The sequence below is a fragment of the Oncorhynchus kisutch genome, linkage group LG16 (assembly GCF_002021735.2).
Source record: "Oncorhynchus kisutch isolate 150728-3 linkage group LG16, Okis_V2, whole genome shotgun sequence".
Classification (NCBI taxonomy): domain Eukaryota; kingdom Metazoa; phylum Chordata; class Actinopteri; order Salmoniformes; family Salmonidae; genus Oncorhynchus; species Oncorhynchus kisutch.
Genome location: NC_034189.2, coordinates 51,617,663 through 51,632,583, shown reverse-complemented (window position 1 = coordinate 51,632,583; position 14,921 = coordinate 51,617,663). Strand labels below are relative to the sequence as shown.

The 14,921-nt window shown below is 42.6% G+C and overlaps 1 long non-coding RNA gene across 1 annotated transcript; it reads left to right on the top strand.

Moving 5' to 3' along the window:
- The first annotated feature begins 10,136 nt into the window (after nt 1-10,136).
- Nucleotides 10,137-12,110, top strand: LOC116354025 (uncharacterized). The gene is made up of 2 exons (XR_004203479.1): nt 10,137-10,335; nt 11,872-12,110. It is a non-coding gene; the product is annotated as an uncharacterized LOC116354025 (long non-coding RNA).
- The last annotated feature ends 2,811 nt before the right edge of the window (nt 12,111-14,921 follow it).

Below are 14,921 nucleotides of genomic sequence, written 5' to 3'. Positions count from 1 at the left end.
TTAAGCTTAATCCTGGACTAAACACTTTCAATGGAGATTCTCCATTGAGCATGCTTTTGTGTCCAGGACAAGGCTCAATCTGTGACTGGGAAAGTTCAGATAAAGGCATTGGTTTTCATCATATCATATCACATTCAATCATCAATTCCTTTCAGTGCTCATGAAGAGATGAGGAAATGAGCTGAGCTGAGGAAAGGAGAGAAGCAAAGGATACTTGGAAAGGAGTGAGGTGAGGAGGATAGTGGATATCCAAGCCTATTGGCACACAGCCCTTGTATTTATTGTAATAGATACTTTCTGAGTTTCAGAATAAGAGCGTGTGAGCAGACACAGAGAGCATGGGCTCCTGAGTTCTTCTGAAAATAGATGGATTTACACTTGGATAAACATAGATCAACTTTTTTCACAGGGACTTGTGCAGGATACTAACCTCAACATCAAAAACTTCATTCCAAGTCACAATTCCATACCTAGAACCTTGATTTTGGACAAAATTACCTGAATGGACTACTGCTACCAAGGATTATCAATAAGGGAACTTCTAACAGACCAAGACCTGCAGAGGAAACACGGCGGAACATGGAAATACCATCCAGCACAAAACTGAGTGAGCAGTGTTCAGTCTGGACCTATTTGTAAAACCAAAAATGTAAGGACAATAATCTAGGTACATTTCGTTATATAAAGCAAAATAAATGGGGCTACTGAGCTGCCAAGCTGCTAGGAAAGAAACTGATGGAAATTAGCACTGAAGTGTGAAGTGAGAGGTGTGACAACGCTTGAGCCTAAAAATGGCAGGAGAGTTTCACCCCACCCACCCAAATGCAGAGGCCTGGGGTAGTCAGGCTATCCAGATGGCCAAAGTGATTTACTTTAAGTAGCAGTTCTCTCTCTGCCGGTCTAACCCCAAGAAGTTCTGGAAAATGGTTAAAGACCTGGAGGATAAACCCTCCTCCTCACATTTGCCCATGTCTCTTAATGTTGATGATGTGGTTGTTACTGACAAGGAGCACAAGGCTGAGCTCTTTAATCACCTCTTCATTAAGTCAGGATTCCTATTTGACTCTGCCATGCCTCCTTCCCTGTCCAACATTTCCTCATCTCCCACCCCTTCTAATGCGACTATCCCCGATGCTCCTCCCTCTTTTCCCCTGCCCCGCCACAAACTTTCTCCCTGCAAAGCGGTCACTTAGTCCGAGGTGCTAAAGGAGGTCCTTAATTAAACCTGACCCCCAAAAAACAGCTGGGTCAGATGGTTTAGACCCTTTCTTCTTTAAGGTTGCTGCCCCTATCATCGCCAAGCCTATCTCTGACTTTTTAAACCTGTGTCTCCTCTCTCGGGAGGTTCCCATTGCTCTGACCTTTTTAACCTGTGTCTCCTCTCTGGGGAGGTTCCCATTGCTCTGACCTTTTTAACCTGTGTCTCCTCTCTGGGGAGGTTCCCATTGCTTGGATGGCAGCCACGGTGCATCCTTTATTTAAAAGGGAGATCAAGCTGATCCTAACTGTTATAGGCCAATATTTTTTTCTATTTTGCCCTGTTTATCAAAAGTGTTGAAAACTTGTCAATAATCAACTGACTGGCTTTCTTGATGTCTATAGTATTCTCTCGGGAATACAATCTGGTATCCGCTCAGGTTATGGATGAGTCACTGCAACCTTAAATTAAATTATGTCACCACTGCACTTGATTCTAAAAAAATGTTGTGCTGCTATTTTTATTGACTTGGCCAAAGCTTTTGATACGGTAGACCATTCCATTCTTGTGGGCCGGCTATGGAGTACTGGTGTCTCTGAGGGGTCTTTGGCCTGGTTTGCAAACTACCTCTCTCAAAGACTGCAGTGTATGAAATCAGAACATCTGCTGTCTCAGCCACTGCCTGTCACCAAGGGAGTACCTCAAGGCTTGATCCAAACAAACCCTGATTCAGGTGACCATCCTACCCATGCTAGATTACAGAGACATCATTTATAGATCGGCAGGTAAGGGTGGTCTCGAGCGGCTAGACGTTCTTTACCATTCGGCCATCAGATTTGCCACCAATGCTCCTTATAGGACACATCACTGCACTCTATACTACTCTGTAAATTTGTCATCTCTGTATACCCGTCGCAAGACCCACTGGTTGATGCTTATTTATAAAACCCTCTTAGGGTGGAGTGAGGCCTATCTATGATACCTATTGCAGCCCTCATCCAACACATACAACACCCGTTCTGCCAGTCACATTCTGGTCAATGTCCCCAAATCACACACATCCCTGGGTCACTCCTCTTTTCAATTCGCTGCAGCTAGGGACTGGAACGTGCTGCAAAAAACACTCAAACTGGTTCGTTTTATCTCCATCTCTTCATTCAAAGACTCAATCATGGACACTCTTACTGACAGTTGTGGCTGCTTAGCGTGATGTATTGTTGTCTCTATCTTCTTGCCATTTGTGATGTGTTCTGTGCCCAATAATGTTTGTACCATGTTTTGTGCTGTTGTCATGTTGTGTTGCTACCATGCTGTGTTGTCATGTGTTGCTGCCATGCCATGTTGTCGTCTTAGATCTCTCTTTATGTAGTGTTGTGTTTTCTCTCTTGTTGTGATGTGTGTTTTGTCCTATATTTTTATTTTATTTTTAATCCCAGCCCCCGTCCCCTAGTACGCCTTTTGGTGGGCAGTCATTGTAAAAAATCATTTGTTCTTAACTGACTTGTCTAGTTAAATAAAAATGTAACAAAACATTTCTTTAAAAAAAAAACTGTGGGGTAAAACTTTGCAACACCAAACTTTGAATTAACATGATCTTCTCCAACCTCATCCCACCAGTCAAGGCCTTTTAGTGTTTACTTCAGAGTTAAACTGTAAGCTTTGGTCAAATAGTATCTGTTTACTCTCCTCTCTCTCTGTAATTCAGGTGGACATTGATGTCTGTCCCAGTTCAAAATTGCACCATATTCCCTAGATGGTGCACTACTTCTGACCAGAGCCAATAGGGGCGCACTACAACAAAAGTGCACAAAACAGGGAATAGGGAGACATTTCAGACACACCCCACTTTTTACTCTTTCTGTCATTCTTCTAAAATTAAAATAAACCCTGTGTTCTTTACCCCACCATCTTCTTTATTCCGTATTTTCTTTATATCTGAAATGGGTAAGGGGAATGAAACATGTAATACCACCTGAAGACCTAGTCATGCTTGCTTACGGCTCAGTGAAAACATGTCCCGGGTTTTGGACGACGCCCACTTGGGTAGCTATTACACTCTGTTTGCTTGATGCTCACCGGTCTTTTCTCCGCCCATGTTTTTCTCCAATAGTCACCCATTTAGAGCAGAGTTGTTAATTGCACTCACCTGGTGTCCCAGGTCTGAATTAGTGGTGATTCTTCCCTCCAAGAACGACATTGAACATCCCTGATTTAGATAGATGTAGGATCTTAATTTGAGTCGGTTTGATACAGCAGGAAAATAATCTTGAAGCAACAGGAAATGTTAATTATTATGTGGATTATAGCTAATGGACATTTTTGTAGGGGTTGAGACATTTTTTTGTCAGGGCAAATCAAGTCTGACATTTTCAAGTAGAAATTACTAACTTTAGCAACAAAAGCATGATCAAATTAAGATCCTACATCTGTACTGTCTGCTGCTACTACAGTATTATAAATCAGCTGGCACGGATGTTTGATAGCAGGCTATCAATGTGCATAATACTTAACAATCAGAGAGAGGGTAGGAAAAAATCATTTGTCCCTCTGCATATTGAAAACACACACACTGCTCCTGATCTGCTGCTTCCTTGGTTTATATTAACGTGCAGGGAGATTATTAACCTAGGTATTGCCAACCTCTATTTAAGCATTTTAAAACATACATTTTTCCAATTACGAGTGCGCTATCATGCGATCCGTCTATCATCTGTCAATTACAGAAATGATTACAAATACAGTAGGCTATGGCCAGATCAGCATTTCAGACACATCCCCTGGGTTAGTCACTGTTTTTTACAGTGCTGTTGCTCAGTTTAGCAACCTACTGGTTTTTAGGTCCCTGGTCAAAAGTAGTGCACTATTTAGTGAATAGGGTGGCATTTTGGATGCATTGTCTGCATCTCTGTTTCAGATAATAACGCCTGGCTGCGTCCAAAATGATGTGCATAGATGGCCCTCGTCAAAACTAGTGTACTATGTAGGGAATAGGGTGCCTCTGTTTATTCTGTGTGCCTCTGTACCTTAGGTGGACATCGACATCAAACTGAGGTCCTGTCAAGGATCATGCAACAGGACCTTTGCTTTCCTTATCGACCACGACAGCCACCGGTCACAACAGGTCCTGATGACCAAATTCAATAACAATACCAAGCATCAGAAGAAGAACTCCCCTGTTAAAGACATCCTGAAGATCAAACTACAACCAGTGAATGTCGATCCTCCACCGTTGTTCAGCTACAAAACCATCCCCATCATCCACAAGGAACTCCTGACTCAGTTTGAGGACCTAGAACAGAACGAGGTGGTTCTAGAAGACGTTCTAGAATAAACGGAATGTCTGGGTTCCGTAGGGGTGACAGCCTTTCAAGAATGTTAATAAGCCAAGAGAGAACTCTCTTGCTGGATAACCAAAATATTATTTTGAATAGTACATTGTGTCATATTGTACCCTTATCACTTATATTAAAGGAATATTGCATATTGTTTAACTACAATTACCTGTATATGTATGATATAAACTTAGCAAAAAAATAAATGTTTTCTCACTGTCAACTGCGTTTATTTTCAGCAAACTTAACATGTGTAAATATTTGTATGAACATAACAAGATTCAACAACTGAGACATAAACTGAACAAGACTAACAGAAATTGAATAATGTGTCCCTGAACAAAGGGGGGGTCAAAATCAAACGTAACAGTCAGTATCTGGTGTGGCCACCAGCTGCATTAAGTACTGCAGTGCATCTCCTCCTCATGGACTGCACCAGATTTGCCAGTTCTTGCTGTGAGATGTTACCCCACTCTTCCACCAAGGCACCTGCAAGTTCCCGGACATTTCTGCGGGGAATGGCCCTAGCCCTCACCCTCCGATCCAACAGGTCCTTGAACAGGCATGGGAAACAGTGTTTAAACCCTTTACAGTGAAGATCTGTGTTATTTTGATTTTTACGAATTATCTTTGAAAGACAGGGTCCTGAAAAAGGGACGTTTTCTTTCTTTCTGAGTTTACATTGCATGATTATATTCACTAAACAGCAAAGCACTCCATTTTGAAAGCATTGTTTTTAAGCACTTTGAATTGCATTTTTGTAAGAAATGTTCTATATAAATAACATTTTGTTACATAGTAATGTAAGCCTATTCATGTATTTGTTGTGGAGTAACAGAGTCAGTCTCTGGACTGGTACAAGGGCCCTAGCTGGGCCCATATTCATAAAGCATCTCAGTAGGGGTGCTGATCTAGGATCAGTTGTAAGCTTTAGATCATAATGGACAAGATCAAGATTGCATGGACAGGGGGAACCTGATCCTAGGTCAGCACTCCTACTCTAAGACTGTGTATAAGGGCCTGAGAGGATGATGTCACATGGGGTATTTAGAAGCCCAGTAGAGTCCCTGTAGATGGAGCCATTTCCCTGATATGTAGACCCTAGTCAAATCAAATCAAATTGTATTTGTCACATGCACCAAATACAACAACCTTACAGTGAAGATAGTTATGGCAGTGAGGTAGTTCCTCTATGCCAAAAGAGTCCATCGTTGAAACCAGACCTTGGTCACTGTGTTGCATAGGGTCAGTTTTCAAGACTATGTAAACCCCATAACACCAGGCAGTGCCACACCTTACCCTGACATAACACTGGGTAACTGAAGTGTCATCGAGGACAGACCATTTGAGGAGTTTAGTTAATATCAAATAAAATAAAAATGTATTGGTCACATACAGATGGTTAGCAGATGTTAATGCGAGTGTAATGAAATAATTGTGCTTCTAGTTCTGACAGTGCAGTAATATTTAACAAGTAATTTAACAAATTTACAACAACTACCTTATACACACAAATGTAAACGGATGAATAAGAATATGCACATGGAAATATATTGATGAGCGATGGCCGTGTGGCATAGGCAAGATGCAGTAGATGGTATAGAATACAGTATATACATACAGTTGAAGTCAGAGGTTTACATACACTTTGGGTTGGAGTCATTAAAACCTCTTGATCCTATGGCTGAATTACTGCCACCTTTGGAGGAAGTGCGTGCCCATAGTAAACTGAAAATATTTTTTTCCAAAATTGCTAATATATGCATTTAATAATAATTATTGAATAGAAAACACTCTAAAGTTTCTAAAACCGTTTAAATTATGTCTGTATGTAAAGCAGAACTCCCAGGGCAGCCTTTCTTCCAAACACCCTCCTCTCAACAGCAAAGTTGGGTCAACTTTGACGTCATCGCCCCCACCCTTCCCAACCAGCTAAGGATCCAGGAATAGTTTCTGTGTGTTCAGCGCGATGTCTGCTTTCAAATGACGCGTCCTTTGTTAGAATCTAGCGCGCCCCCGTCCTTTGGCTGGCGAAATCATTCGGGTCAAGCGGGAATACAGGCACTCTATTGCGCCTGCCGGACACTTTTTCCATGAAGCACCAATTGACTTCGGTTTATCTGTTAGCGCTGATCTTTGTTTTACACGATTAAAGCATCCTAATGCTCGATTCTGCACTTAGTTTGACCAGTTTAGTCGACATATAATATGTAATTTTGAAGTTTGATGCGCAAGAGTGCGGGACCAGAAGTCATTTTGGGTGCATTTCAGCTGAAGCTGTAAGCATATGCTAATACAGAGACACACAACTTGAAACCAAACGATGTATTGGGTAAGTATAAAACAAATGTTTCAACCACTCCACACATTTCTTGTTAACAAACTATCGTTTTGGCAAGTCGGTTAGGACATCTACTTTGTGCATGACACATCATTTTTCCAACAATTATTTACAGACAGATTATTTCACTTATAATTCACTGTATCACAATTCCAGTGGGTCAGAAGTTTACATACACTAAGTTGACTGTGACTTTAAACAGCTTGGAAAATTCCAGAAAATTATGTCATGGCTTTAGAAGCTTCTGATTTGATTCAATTGGAGGTTTACCTGTGGATAAATTTCAAGGCCTACCTTCAAAATCAGTGCCTCGATGCTTGACACCATGGGAAAATCAAAAGAAATCAGCCAAGACCTCAGGAAAAAAAGTGTAGACCTCCACAAGGTTGGTTCATCCTTGGGAGCAATTTTCAAATGCCTGAAGGTACCACGTTCATCTGTACAAACAATAGTATGGTAGTATAAACACCATGGGACCACGCAGCCATCATACCGCTCAGGAAGGAGATGCGTTCTGTCTCCTAGAGATGAACATACTTTGATGAGAAAAATGCTAATATATCCCAGAACAACAGCAAAGAACCTTGTGAAGATGCTGGAGGAAACCGGTACAAAAAATATCTATATCCATAGTAAAACGAGTCCTATATCAGCGTAACCTGAAAGGTCGCTCAGCAAGGAAGAAGCCACTGCTCCATAACCGCCATAAAAAAAGCCAGACTACGGTTTGCAACAGCACATTGGGACAAAGATCATACTTTTTGGAGAAATGTCTTCTGGTCTGATGAAACAAAAATAGAACTGTTTGGCCATAATGACCATCGTTATGTTTGGAGGAAAAAGGGGGAGGCTTGCAAGCCGAAGAACACCATCCCAACCGTGAAGCATGGGGTGGCAGCATCATGTTGTGGGGGTGCTTTGCTGCGGGAGGGACTGGCGCACTTCACAAAATAGATGGCATCATGAGGCAGGAAATTTATGTGGATATATTGAAGCAACATCTCAAGACATCAGTTAAAGCTTGGTCTCAAATAGGTCTTCCAAATGGACAATGACCCCAAGCATACTTCCAAAGTTGTGGCAAAATGGTTGAAGGAGAACAAAGTCAAGGTATTGGAGTGGCCGTCTCAAAGCCCTGACCTCAATCCCATAGAAGATTTGTGGGCAGAAATGAAAAAGCCTGTGTGAGCAAGGAGGCCTACAAACCGGACTCAGTTACACCAGCTCTGTCAGGAGGAATGGGCCAAAATTCACCCAACTTATTGTGGGAAACTTGTGGAAGGCTACCCGAAATGTTTGACCCAAGTTAAACAATTTAAAGGCAATGCCACTAAATACTAATTGAGCGTATGTAAACTTCTGACCCATTGGGAATGTGATGAAAGAAATAAAAGCTGAAATAAATCATTCTCTCTGCTATTATTCTGACATTTCAAATTTTTCAAATAAAGTGGTCATCCTAACTGGCGTAAAACAGGGAATTGTTACTAGGATTACATTTCAGGAATTATGAAAAACTGAGTTTAAATGTATTTGGCTAAGGTGTATGTAAACTTCCGACTTCAACTGTATATATGAGATGAGTATTGTAGGATATGTATACATTATTAAAGTGGCGTTATTTAAAGTAACTAGTGAACTTTTAAGTCCATTTCTTAGTTGCAAGAGATTTGAGTCTGTATGTTGGCAGCAGCCTCTATGTTAGTGATGGCTGTTTTGCCTCTATGTTAGTGATGGCCTTGAGATAGGTGTTTTTCAGTCTTTCTGTCCCAGTTTTGATGCACCTGTACTGACCTCAACTTCTGGATGATAGCGGGGTGAACAGGCAGTGGCTCGGGTGGTTGTTGTCCTTGTTGGTAATCAAGCCTACGACTCTAGTGTCATCTGCAAACTTGATGATTGAGTTGGAGGCGTGCATGGCCACGCAGTCATGGATGAACAGGGAGTACAGGATAGGGCTGAGAACGCAACCTTGTGGGGCCCCAGTGTTGAGGATCAGCGGAGTGGAGATGTTGTTTCCTACCCTCACCACCTGGGGGCGGCCCATCAGAAAGGCCAGGACCCATTTGCACAGGGCCGGGTCGAGACCCAGGGTCTCGAGCTCAATGATGAGTTTGGAGGGTACTATGGTGTTAAATGCTGAGCTGTAGTCAATGAACAGCATTCTTACATAGGTATTCCTCTTGTCCAGATGGGATAGGCTAGTGTGCAGTGTGATGGTGATTGCGTCGTCTGTGGACCTATTGGGGCGGTAAGAAAATTGGAATGGGTCTTATTATGCTATTCCCTGCGCCTTGCATAGGGAATAGCTACACTGTTTGTATTCGGTCATGTTTCCAGTCGCCTTTCCATGATTAAAAGCGGTGGTTCGCGCTTCCAGTTTTGCGCGACTGCTGCCATCAATTCACGGTTTCTGGTTAGGGAAGGTTTTAATAGTCACAGTAGGTACAACATCACTGATGCAGTTGCTAATAAACTCGCTCACAGAGTCAGCGTATACGTCAATGTTATTGCCTGAGCCTACCCGGAAATATCCCAGTTCACATGATCGAAGCAATCTTGAAGAGTGGAATCCAATTGGTCAGACCAGCGTTGGATAGACCTGAGCATCGGCGTTTTCTGTTTTATTTTCTGTCTATATGCTGTGAGCAACAAAATTAAGTCATGGTCAGATTTCCAAAGGGAGGGCGGGGGAGGGCTTTGCATGCATTGTTAGAGTAGCAATGGTCCAGAATGCTACCAACCCGTGTCGCGCATTCGATATGCTGATAGAATTTACGAAGCCTTGTTCTCTGATTAGCTTTGTTAAAATCCCCAGCTACAATAAATGCAGCCTCAGGATATATGGTTTCCAGTTTTACATAGAGTCCAGTGAAGTTCTTTCAGGGCCGTAGAGGTATTTGCTTGGGGGGGATATACACGGCTGTGACTATAATCGAAGAGAATTCTCTTGGTAGATATTACGGTCGGCATTTGATTGTAAGGAATTCTAGGTCAGGTGAACAAAAGGACTTGAGTTCCTGTATGTTGTTATGATCACACCATGAGTGGTTAATCATAAGGCATACAACCCTGCCCTTCTTCTTACCAGATAGTTGTTTTTTTATGTCGGCTTGATGCATGAAGAAACCCGGTGGCTGTACCGACTCTGACAACATATCCCGAGTGAGCCATGTTTCCGTGAAACAGAGAATGTTACAATCTCTGATGTCTCTCTGGAAGGCAACTCGTGCCCTAACTTCGTCCACCTTGTTATCTAGAGATTGGACATTGGCGAGTAATATGCTCAGAATCGGTGGATGGTGTGCTCGCCTTCTAAGTCTGACCAGTAGGCCGCTCCGTCTGCCTCTCCTGCGGCGACCGCGTTGTTTTGGATCGTCCTCTGGGATAAGATCCCATGTCCAGGGTGGAGGTCCGAACAATGGATTCACTTCGGGAAAGTTGTATTCCTGGTTGTAATATTGGTAAGTTGACGTTAAAATCCAATAGTTCTTCCCGGATGTATGTAATAACACTTGAGATTTTCAGAGCTAACAATGTAAGAAATAATACATTTAAAAAAATGACTGCATAGTTTCTGCATTGTTGTTTTTTTGCATTAATTGTCCCAAAACTATGGCTAAATCATTGTGCATGACTTACTCTACACAGGAAACACATCTTATTGTCACGCCCTGGTCTTAGTATTTTGTGTTTTCTTTCTTTATTTGGTCAGGCCAGGGTGTGACATGGGTTTATTTTGTGTTGTGTTTATGTATGGGGGTTTTCCGTAGGTTTTGGGATTGTGGCTTAGTGGGGTGTTCTAGCAAAGTCTATGGTTGCCTGAGGCGGTTCTCAATCAGAGGCAGGTGATTCTCGTTGTCTCTGATTGGGAACCATATTTAGGCAGCCATATTCTTTGAGTGGTGTGGGTGATTGTTCCTGTCTCTGTGTTAGTTGTCACCAGATAGGCTGTATAGGTTTTCACGGTCAGTTTCTTGTTTTTGTATAATCGTGTTTATTTATTTATTAAACATGTATGTAAATTACCACGCTGCATTTTGGTCCAACTCTCCTTCGACGGAAGAAAACCGTAACACTTATCGTGTTCACATATCTAAAAGGTAGAGCTATGTTGTTCTGGTTTAAGACAACTTTGTTAGGACAGGGTAATAGTTCCCGTGAAAACATTCATTATGATGTGTATTGCAACAGACCACCTTCTGCCAGACAAATTATTGCACAAGCATCACATAAACAACTACTGTTAGAATACTGGAAACAATCACCATTTACATGGTGCTATTTTTTGCGTGTTGTGGTGTGTGGTATTTTCCACTGTGCAAGAGCTTTCTCGTAACTAAAAGGCTCTACTTCAACTGATTGGGTCATGAGTCATACAAGTATTTTGTTTCTGTGATCCTTACTGCAATTTCATTGGCCATTTGCACAGAAGTCACAGCTTTAGAACAAAAAGGAAGTTAAGCAGCTGATTACTGTGATCATGACATTTTACTAGATGATAGTTACACTAATGGATTGACCATTCATGTATATATATATATATATTAACACACTGGGACTAGCTGGAGTTGTTAGCTTGCACTTGTGAAAGCATGCATTATACTGCAATAGTAACTATTGATTCAAGTTCAGGATGTAATCCTCTTGGTGGTGCTGTGATCTGTGTCAGTGATTTAATAAAAACAACAATGCAATTCATCTTTTAAAAAGACCATACCTACAGTCAAAGTTACGTCATGATATGTAGTATGGTTTTCAGTATTTGATACTGTTAAGTTTAATCAATTGCTGAGTAAGAATGCTGCAACTGTTCAGGTGGTGTACAACAAGTCTCTTACCTCTGGTCTGCATCTTGAGGTGGTCTTAGTTTTGAAAGACAGTTTCTGTTCTGATATGCCAAGACCACGATATGTACTGAAATACAAACCAGCTGTTTGTTACTGTTAGATCCTGTTATGCCTGTTTTCCTTGACTGACGCTGTTCTCCTCTCCGCTAGTTACCCCTGCTCTGACTCTGGTCCCTGTCTCCAGTTCCACGTCTCGTCATCCTGCTACTTTTTCCTGGATTCCCCACTCTACTACTCCCTTGGATTCCCCTCCGGACCTGCTTACCCTGTCCCAACCCCTCTCGCTCCAGCCTTAGCCTCCGCACCTGGTTTCCTGCAACCCACCCGAACTTCCCCTGGCCTGCACTCCATCTTCCCCCTGTGTTTAAATAAATACCTTGGTTACTTCATCCCAGTCTCCTCATCTGAGTCTGCTCTTGGGTTCCCCTGTTCCACTCCGAGTAACATGCATCCTGAGTTATTCTAAACCAGTTTTACAAGACATCACACATTTGTAACAGAACAAGGAAGACCGTAATAAACAGGATGTTAATATTGGTCTGCATCCCACATTCAACATATGTTGTGACATCATATCAAAATGTGATATTTTTAATTGAAGATGTGTCACGCCCTGAACTTAGAGATCCTTTAAATTCTCTATTTTGTAGGTCAGGGTGTGACTATCCTGGGAAATCTATGTTTATATTTCTTTATGGTTCCCAATCAGAGGCAGCTGTCTATCATTGTCTCTGATTGGGGATCATACGTAGACAGCCCTTCTCCAAATTGCATTTGCCTCAGAGCAGGGCAGCACGGCTGGCACTTAAAAGTACATGGAGAGATAACAATGATATGCATGTCAATCTCTCGTGGCTCAAAGTGGAATGTTATGTCCAATTTGTTTGTCCAATTTGCTGAGTAGTGTTGGAGGCTATTTTGTAAATGACATAGCCAATGTCAAGGATCGGTAGGATAGTCAGTTTTACGAGGGTGTGTTTGGCGGCATGAGTGAAGGATGCTTTGTTGTGAAATAGGAAGATTTAATTTTGGATTGGAGATGCTTAATGTGAGTCTGGAAGGAGAGTTTACAGTCTAACCAGATACCAAGGTATTTGTGGTTGACCACATATTCTAAGTCAGAACCTACCAGAGTAGTGATGCTAGACGGAAGGGCGGGTGCGGACATTGATCGGTTGAAGAGCATGCATTTAGTTTTACTTGCATTTAAGAGCAGTTGGAGGCCACGGAAAGAGTGTTGTATGGCATTGAAGCTCGTCTGGAGATTTGTTAACAGTGTCCAAAGAAGGGCCAGAAGTATACAGAATGGTGTTGTCTGCGTAGAGGTGGATCAGAGAATCACCAGCAGCAAGAGCGACATCACTGATGTATACAGAGAAAAGAGTCGGTCCAAGAATTGAACCCTGTGGCACCCCCATAGAGACTGCCAGAGGTCTGGACAACAGGCCCTCCAATTTGACACACTGAACTCTATCTGAGCAGTAGTTGGTAAACCAGGCGTGGCAGTCATTTGAGAAACCAAGGCTGTTGAGTCTGCCAATAACAATGTGGTGATTGACAGAGTCAAAGGCCTTGGCAAGGTCGATGAAGACTGCTGCACAGTATTGCCTTTTATCTATGGCGGTTATATCGTTTAGGACCTTGAGCGTGGCTGAGGTACACTCATGACCAGCTTGGAAACTAGATCGCATAGCGGAGAAGTACGGTGGGATTCGAAATGGTCATAATCTGTTTGTTACCTTGGCTTTCGAAGACTTTAGAAAGGCAGGGTAGGACAGGTATAGGTCTGTAACAGTTTGGGTCTAGAGAGTCTCCCCCTTTGAAGAGGGGGATGACCGTGGCAGCTTTCCAATCTTTAGGGATCTCAGCTGATACAAAAGAGAGGTTGAACAGGCTAGTAATAGGGGTTGCAACAATTGTGGCGGATACTTTTAGAAAGAGAAGGTCCAGATTGTCGAGCCCAGCTGATTTGTAAGGGTCCAGATTTTGCAGCTCTTTCAGAACATCAGCTATCTGGATTTGGGTGAAGGAGAAATGGGGGAGGCTTGGGCAAGTTGCTGTGGGGGGTGCAGAGCTGTTGACCGGGGTAGGGGTAGCCAGGTGGAATGCATGGCCAGTCGTAGAAAAATGCTTATTGAAATGATCCATTATCGTAGATTTATCGGTGGTGACAGTGTTTCAAGCCACAGTGCAGTGGGCAGCTGGGAGGAGGTTCTCTTATTCTCCATGGACTTTACAGTGTCCCAGAACCTTTTGGAATTTGTGCTTACGGATGCAAATTTCTGTTTTAAAAAGCTAGCCTTTGCTTTCCTAACTGCCTGTGGATATTGGTTCCTAACTTCCCTGAAAAGTTGCATTTCAGTATAAATAAAACAAACTTAGGGGAGGCTTCTGGTGTTAACATGCATGAATCCAAGGCTTTTATTATGGTTACCGAAGTCAACAAATGATAGCGCCTGGGGAATAGGAGTGGAACTGGGGGCTACACGGTCTGGGTTAACCTCTACATTACCAGAGGAACTGAGGAGGAGTAGGATAAGGGTACGGCTTAAGGTTATAAGAACTGGTAGTCTAGTGCGTTGGCTACAGAGAATAAAAGGAGCAGATTTCTGGGAGTGGTAGAATAGATTCAAGGCATAATGTACAGAAAAGGGTATGGTAGGATGTGAGTACAGTGGAGGTAAACCTAGGCGTTGAGTGGCGATGAGAGAGGTTTAGTCTCTGGAGGCACCAGTTACGCCAGGTGAGGTCTCCGCATGTGTGTGGGGTGGGACAAAAGAGCTATCTAAGGCATTTTGAGAGGGACTGCGGGCTCTACAGTGAAATAAAACAATAAGAGCTAGCCAAGACAGCAGTAGACAAGGCATATTTACATTTGAGAGAGGCATAAAGCAACCACAGGTGTTGATCAGGAGAGCTAAGACAACAACAGGTAAATGGCGATAAATGGGCAGAGCGGGTCAGTTAGGTACGTACAGGACCTGAGTTCGAGGCTGGGGCTGACAGGGAAACAGGGTGAGAGTGAACACACTTTCATCAATTTCTTCTTTTGTTTTCTTCTTCCTGGGATTTGGTTGGCGGAGCTCATCCAACTTTTAGGTACATACAGCGCCACCTACTGTACTGGTGTGTGAGGCCATTAACGGCCTACCTACATTTTTATTTTTTTATTTCACCTTTATTTTACCAGGTAGGCTAGT